The sequence below is a fragment of the Clarias gariepinus genome, chromosome 18 (assembly GCF_024256425.1).
Source record: "Clarias gariepinus isolate MV-2021 ecotype Netherlands chromosome 18, CGAR_prim_01v2, whole genome shotgun sequence".
In the NCBI taxonomy this organism is placed as follows: Eukaryota; Metazoa; Chordata; class Actinopteri; order Siluriformes; family Clariidae; genus Clarias; species Clarias gariepinus.
Window position 1 is genome coordinate 12,567,919 of NC_071117.1, and position 6,113 is coordinate 12,574,031.

The window sequence follows — 6,113 nt, forward strand, 5'->3', positions numbered from 1 at the left end:
TAATATCGTTAATAGATTTTACACTATTTGAGATTCAACTCTAGATCAGTTAGTTAGCTGAGGCTATTCTAAATCGAAATAAGTAGAAAAAAAAGAAGAAGAAGAAAGCGTTGCAGATTTGCTGTCCAACATCTTTTTCTATTCATTCTATTCACCCAATCGCTACACAGTCCTGGTAAGACTTTAAACTGGTCATTTCATCTGTTAAAAATAATCCTAATAAATCATAATCTGTTGATAGCAAATAGTGTTTGTTGAACTGTTGTATAAAAGCAATATCACATTCGAGGTCATGCTGTTGTACTTAATATTAGCATGGCTGTGATGTGGCTGTAGGCATAATGGCACAGGCCTTGTTTGTTTGTAATGATTTGTTTGTTTATTAAGCCAGTTATTTTGCTCCATTTGCAACTGGCAGAACTAACCAACCATAACTGGCAAAGCTGGCGACTGACAATTACCAATTGACAATCGCTTTAAATTCTTCCAGGTACTACAGCATGTAGCCAATAGGTGAAAAGAATAACCCATGAAGGTAAATCTCTTCATGTCTCCATCTATTCCACTTTAAATCCCAAATAGCAAAACATGAAAAGCTAGTGCACTTTGTAGGGTATAAAATCCCTTGTTCAACACAAAGTAGTGCTCTTCTTAAAAAGAGGTTAACGATTGTTACAACACATGTGATGTGGTGTGATATGTATCGTTAGGCGTCCCAGTGGTGTCATGCTCTATATCAGCACTCATGGAACGCCTCTTGTCCAATCAAATTGCTTGATCGAAACCAACTGTTGTATAACTTCCTTAAACTGCTCATGACTCATTTTATTTTTTTTCAGCAAATTGACAACAAATTGACAACCTGGCCAGTAATAAGTCGTACACTTACGGTGTGCAACGTGGTGGCCAGTTCATTAGTGAAAGTGATTCCTCATTCTCCCAGAAACACTCTTTCACTATTAGTGTCATAAATTTCAGGTTCCATCAGTGAATAAAAACTGCAGCGATGTGTTAACCTAATGATCGTGACCTTTTTCCATTGTTTCAAATTCCGAACTTTACGCTTCCTAGCAATTTTACCCCTTTTTATTTTGATTACTCTCACTAAAAAGTGTTTTTTTATGTTTTTGTCTTATTATTAATGTGTTAAAGCATTCTTAATTCAGTCCCAGTCATTTCGAATCTCCTTAGTTGTTTTTTTTTTCTTTTTTTTTTATTACTAATTAAAAAGTATGTTTGCTTAATTACAGTTACAGTATATGTAAAGTGGAATGTCTGTGTAACAAGTAAATTCCTATTATAATGTACTGTTATAGCAGCCACACGCAGTCTTTCCCTCACCAGCCTCCATTTCTTTCACTATTGAAGTTTAAAAAGATAAATGCAGCTTTTCGTGTTACTGAGAAACTGTAAACCTTTTTCTAAAAAGAATTCATACAAATGTTCTTTGCTTAAAATGGCTGCATTTCGCACATAAATTAACAACAGGTGTACAGGCAGTATCCACGGTACCGGCCCAAAGAGAGCAAGGACACGCTAATGATTTGCCCATGTTTAAAATGACTTTAAGCTTTACTTTATGTCCATGTTCATAAATATAATATCAGTGGGACACAAATGAAGCCCCATATGTGCAATCATACAGAAAGATATATCGATTCGAGAGGATAAAATGTCTGGAGAAGCCATTGGATCCTAGTTGGTGAGTCATCTTTATTCTGAATCCTCACCAATTAATTGCCACAAATGACTCAAGCGACTCCAAATGATTTATTAAGCATCTGGAAATATCGAGTGACGAAACACGAGCAGAATATTCGGACGCAAATCAAACGACCCGTTTGAACTGTTTGAGTGAGCTCAGGTTTTTTTTTTTTTTTTTTTTGCATATCAATAGGGTTATGTTAAGGTGACTCAGGAGGAGCGCTTGCCAAACTCGGCTCTTGTGAAATTGCACCCTGGAAAACGATGCTGTTAAGCCGTCATATTTGAAGGTTCTGTAAATGATATGACATGCAGAGGATGAGACATGTTCTCTGAACAACCGCGCAGTGTTCAAAATCATGTCAGCATTAATAATTTCGGTTTGTGTTTGTATGTCGGTCTGTTCAAATGGTGAATGCCATGGAGAAACTGTGCGTTCCCACATGTTTGAAAAAACAGGCAGGTCAGGACTATTCCGTAACCAGGCCACTGCACTGTCTCCTAGTTACAGAGGTGCCAAGATCTCCATTTTATCAACATTTATGATTTTTTAAGGACCTTGCAAAAGTAATATTGGAGATATAGGTAATATACTGTGCTGTTTTTTTTAAATAAAGCAGTGCAAATAAAAAAAAAAATCACCTGGCAGAAGCTACTTGCACGAACAATTCCACATTCTAACAAAATGACACATGCTTCTGGCTCGTCCACTATGATGACAATGAAGCTCTTTTACTGCAGGAGCTCATTAAAGTCAACATCAATGACGCCCATCATAACACTTCCAAAGTTCCTTTTAAGGGGGACATTCAAGGCAAACTTGGACTTGTGATGAAATTTCTCATGAATGAGGGTGTAAAAACTGATTGTTTTTTTTAAACAAGACTTCAAGTACGGTGATGAGACTCTCAGCCATTTGATGAGTGTAAAAACATTTTAAAGAAGGGTATCCGTCCGTGAATGACGATCTGGACTGAGGTGGCTCCGAGCTCAGCTCCGATCCTATACCTCTTTCACATTAGAGAAACTCAGCTGGAAGACATCGCCACATCCCCAGTGCTGACCTCGCCATTTCCACATATTTGGGCTATTAAAGGAGTTCCTGGGAGGCCAGTGTTTCAGATATGATGCAGGCAGTTTGATCATAGCTTTGGTGTATTGAAAAGACTTTCTACCTAAATAGTAGCCAAGCACTAGTGAAACACTGGGATAAGTGTATTAGTGTAGCAGTGGATTATATAGAGAAATTAAAGGAGTTTTTACTCTTCTTGTGTTCTGTTATTCTGTCCAATCAAGTGTCCTGGTTTGACGAGTCAGGTTGTACAGTATCCTTGATCATATGTAATCTACTAAGAAGAAATAAAAATATCGACTATTGTTGTTAGTCTTTCAGCAGCTCCAGCACACATTGATCTGCACACAACTTGGCACAGGCTTTATGCCAGATGCCCTTCCAATTTATCCAGGTTTGGGACTTGCACTGCATCCAGTGGCTGGGGTTTGGGCATTGGGTGGGACTCAAACCCATATCTTCTGCATGGCAGGTGAGAAACCTACTACTGTTAGAAACAAAAAGCAAATACTACAAAAGACGTGAGAATCATTTTAAAACAGAAAATTATCATGGCCCTGAATTCAAATAGCCCATAAACTAAAGGAGAAATGATGCACGATATAAAAAAAGATGTGCAACAAGTACTGTAAAAGTCAGCCAATAGAGAAATATTAGGCATGGCTGCGGTTTCTTTTTTAGAATAAAAAAGAAAAAGAAAAAAGAGCTGGTTATTTTTTAAGCATACTTTATAGTCCGAAGATACCATGCTGTCTGACGTTCACGAACAATATAACGTATTTGTGTACAAACTCAATTTCATGTCTGTGCTTGGTCATGATAAATGAGACTATAATAGAACGTCCTGATTGATTAATTTTAGAGGAATGGCTTTGGGGATTGGAATGTTCTTCCAAAAGTGGTTGGAATGATACAATTTATAATTGCAATATGTTCAGTACTTAAGCACTTGTATGCAATGAGTGTGTGAGCTTGTGAGATGATTTTTTTTCACAGTGCAAAGGATACTCCTGAGTATACTGTTCTGTCAGGTGTATATCTGATGCATGATGGGGGGTGGGGGGGGGGGCAGAGCGACTTTTTATTTCATATACATCTGAGCAGTTGAGGGTTAAGGGACTTGCTCAAGAGCCCAACAGGGTGGTCATGGGATTTGAACCCAGGACCTTCCGAGCCGTAATCCAATGCCTTAACCACTAAGCTTTCTCTTGGCTTGCTTAACCTTGTTTTTAATTCAAATGTTTATGGACGACAAAATGCCAAGCCAATCGTGCTGTAAAGCTGTCGAGCGTGCCGGTTTCTGTGCACCTAGAGAAAAATATGTTTGTGCCACCAATTTAGGCTCAAATTACAGGTACACAATCAATAAAGTCAATAAGCATGTATGGAGAATGTGACATGATTTCAAACATCTGCATCCAGTACTGTCCCCTTGATCAGCACAGATGTTAGACCTATAGTATAATGGGAGAACTATTTAGTAATCCCAGCACTTCTCCCCTCTCCAGAGAGAGCACTATAAACCGTTTCCACCCCGCGGCCTCCACGTAGTGTCGATGCGCGTTGATTCATTCGAACATGCGTTGCCCATGGGTGGCTTTTGAAGTGTCCGTATAGGAGCTGGCTTTAATGAAAACTCCGAAAACCGCACCAGTGTTTCTCGCGAGCTTTTGGAACATGTTCAGTAAGATGAGAACCATTTGGTATCGCGGCAATTAACACCAACAGTCGCGTCGTCGTTACTTTAAAGGATAGCTACACTGCTCTCTGCGATAAATACGTGATAAATGAGGATTTGCGCCATAAAGATGTTAAGCAGAGGGAAAATCATTCCTGAAAACGTCTCTGGCGGGATCGGCCCGTCGTGACGCGCCTCGTCAGGGAGGCTCATGGGACAGGGGGAGGAAATATCGCTTCCTTTTTAGGCCCAAAGATCGCAAACTATTTTGATGTATATTTCATCTGCTCCCAATTTTTCATCCAGAGAACATTTATTCTCACTCCCTCTCTCTCTCTCTCTCACCCTCTTTCTTTGCAAATCTCTCTTTCTCTCACTCCCCCCCGCCCTGCTTTCTCTGGAGCATCATAAACATGTTTGAACCAGTCAAGTGCTCTCTCTCTCTCTCTCTCTTAGTCTCTCTCGGCGCTCATAAATCCAGGCGTATGGTTTGACACCTCACCGAGAAGAGAGGAGCTCTGTACACTCCCAGCTGTACCATTCCTCTCTCTAATGCACTCTCAGCTCACTCCGGAGGTGCATCTGTTTAAAATCATTCTCCATTTTAGCTCGATTAATCATATCCACACTTAGGACTTACACTCGAATAACATGTTAGAAGCTCTGCTGTCAGATTCGAAACCCAACGTGCCAGGATGGTGATTTGTACGGAGATTCGCAACGTACTTCCCTATCAGTGTTCCCTTTAACAACACCGGACCTTCAGATGTTAAAAGACATTCCTAGGGGAATTCTGGGAAACCAATCGGAGGTAGCAGTCGTGGTCACAAGTTGTTTTCGCTTAGCACTTTTAGAGACACTCCCTCGGAGATCCGAGTCAGATAAGTTTCACTCAGCCATAAAACATTGCTTATAGCAGAAACATGGGCAATAAATAAATCAGGATATCAGTCCACACTCAACACACACACTCATACCCCAGGCGCTCCATATGGAAGCCATACGATCTGCTTGAACCATGTGTAATATCCATCATAAGACCGTATCCATCATGCGGGGAAGGCATTTGATTGCGTCTATGATGTTGTTGCATCATATAAAAAGAAAACACATCAAGGGTTTTCTGATTGTGTGTAAACTGGGCACTCTTACAGTCGGGTGGAAACAATAGACTGATTTTATCCAGGGTATAGGGGGGAGACGGGCACACACTTGCAGGATACATACAGTACACACACCTCGGGAGAAATCCCAGGTACATTGTTAAAGCTCTGAGAAAAAAATTGCAAACGGATGCAAACATACATGCACACACCAACTGTAATGACAATGTGCCACAGGCCTGAGTAGCAAAGCCCCAGGTGTATGTGTGTAGTTGTGCATGCACACACACACACACACACACACGTGTCCCATGATATTTGCCACTGCTTTGTTTGCACACACACATACAAAGACAGAATCTGCAAATAGAAACCAGGGGAATGAGCAGGCTCTAACAGAGCACTTCTTCCTTGTGTGTGTGTGTGTGTGTGTGTATAACCCAAGTGAGATCATTATATAGAGAACAGATAGCCCAGTGTGTTAGCCATGATGGGATTTTAGCTTGGCTGGGAGTGATGTCTTGCTTTTATCGCAAAAGAATGCAGCATCTGCGTG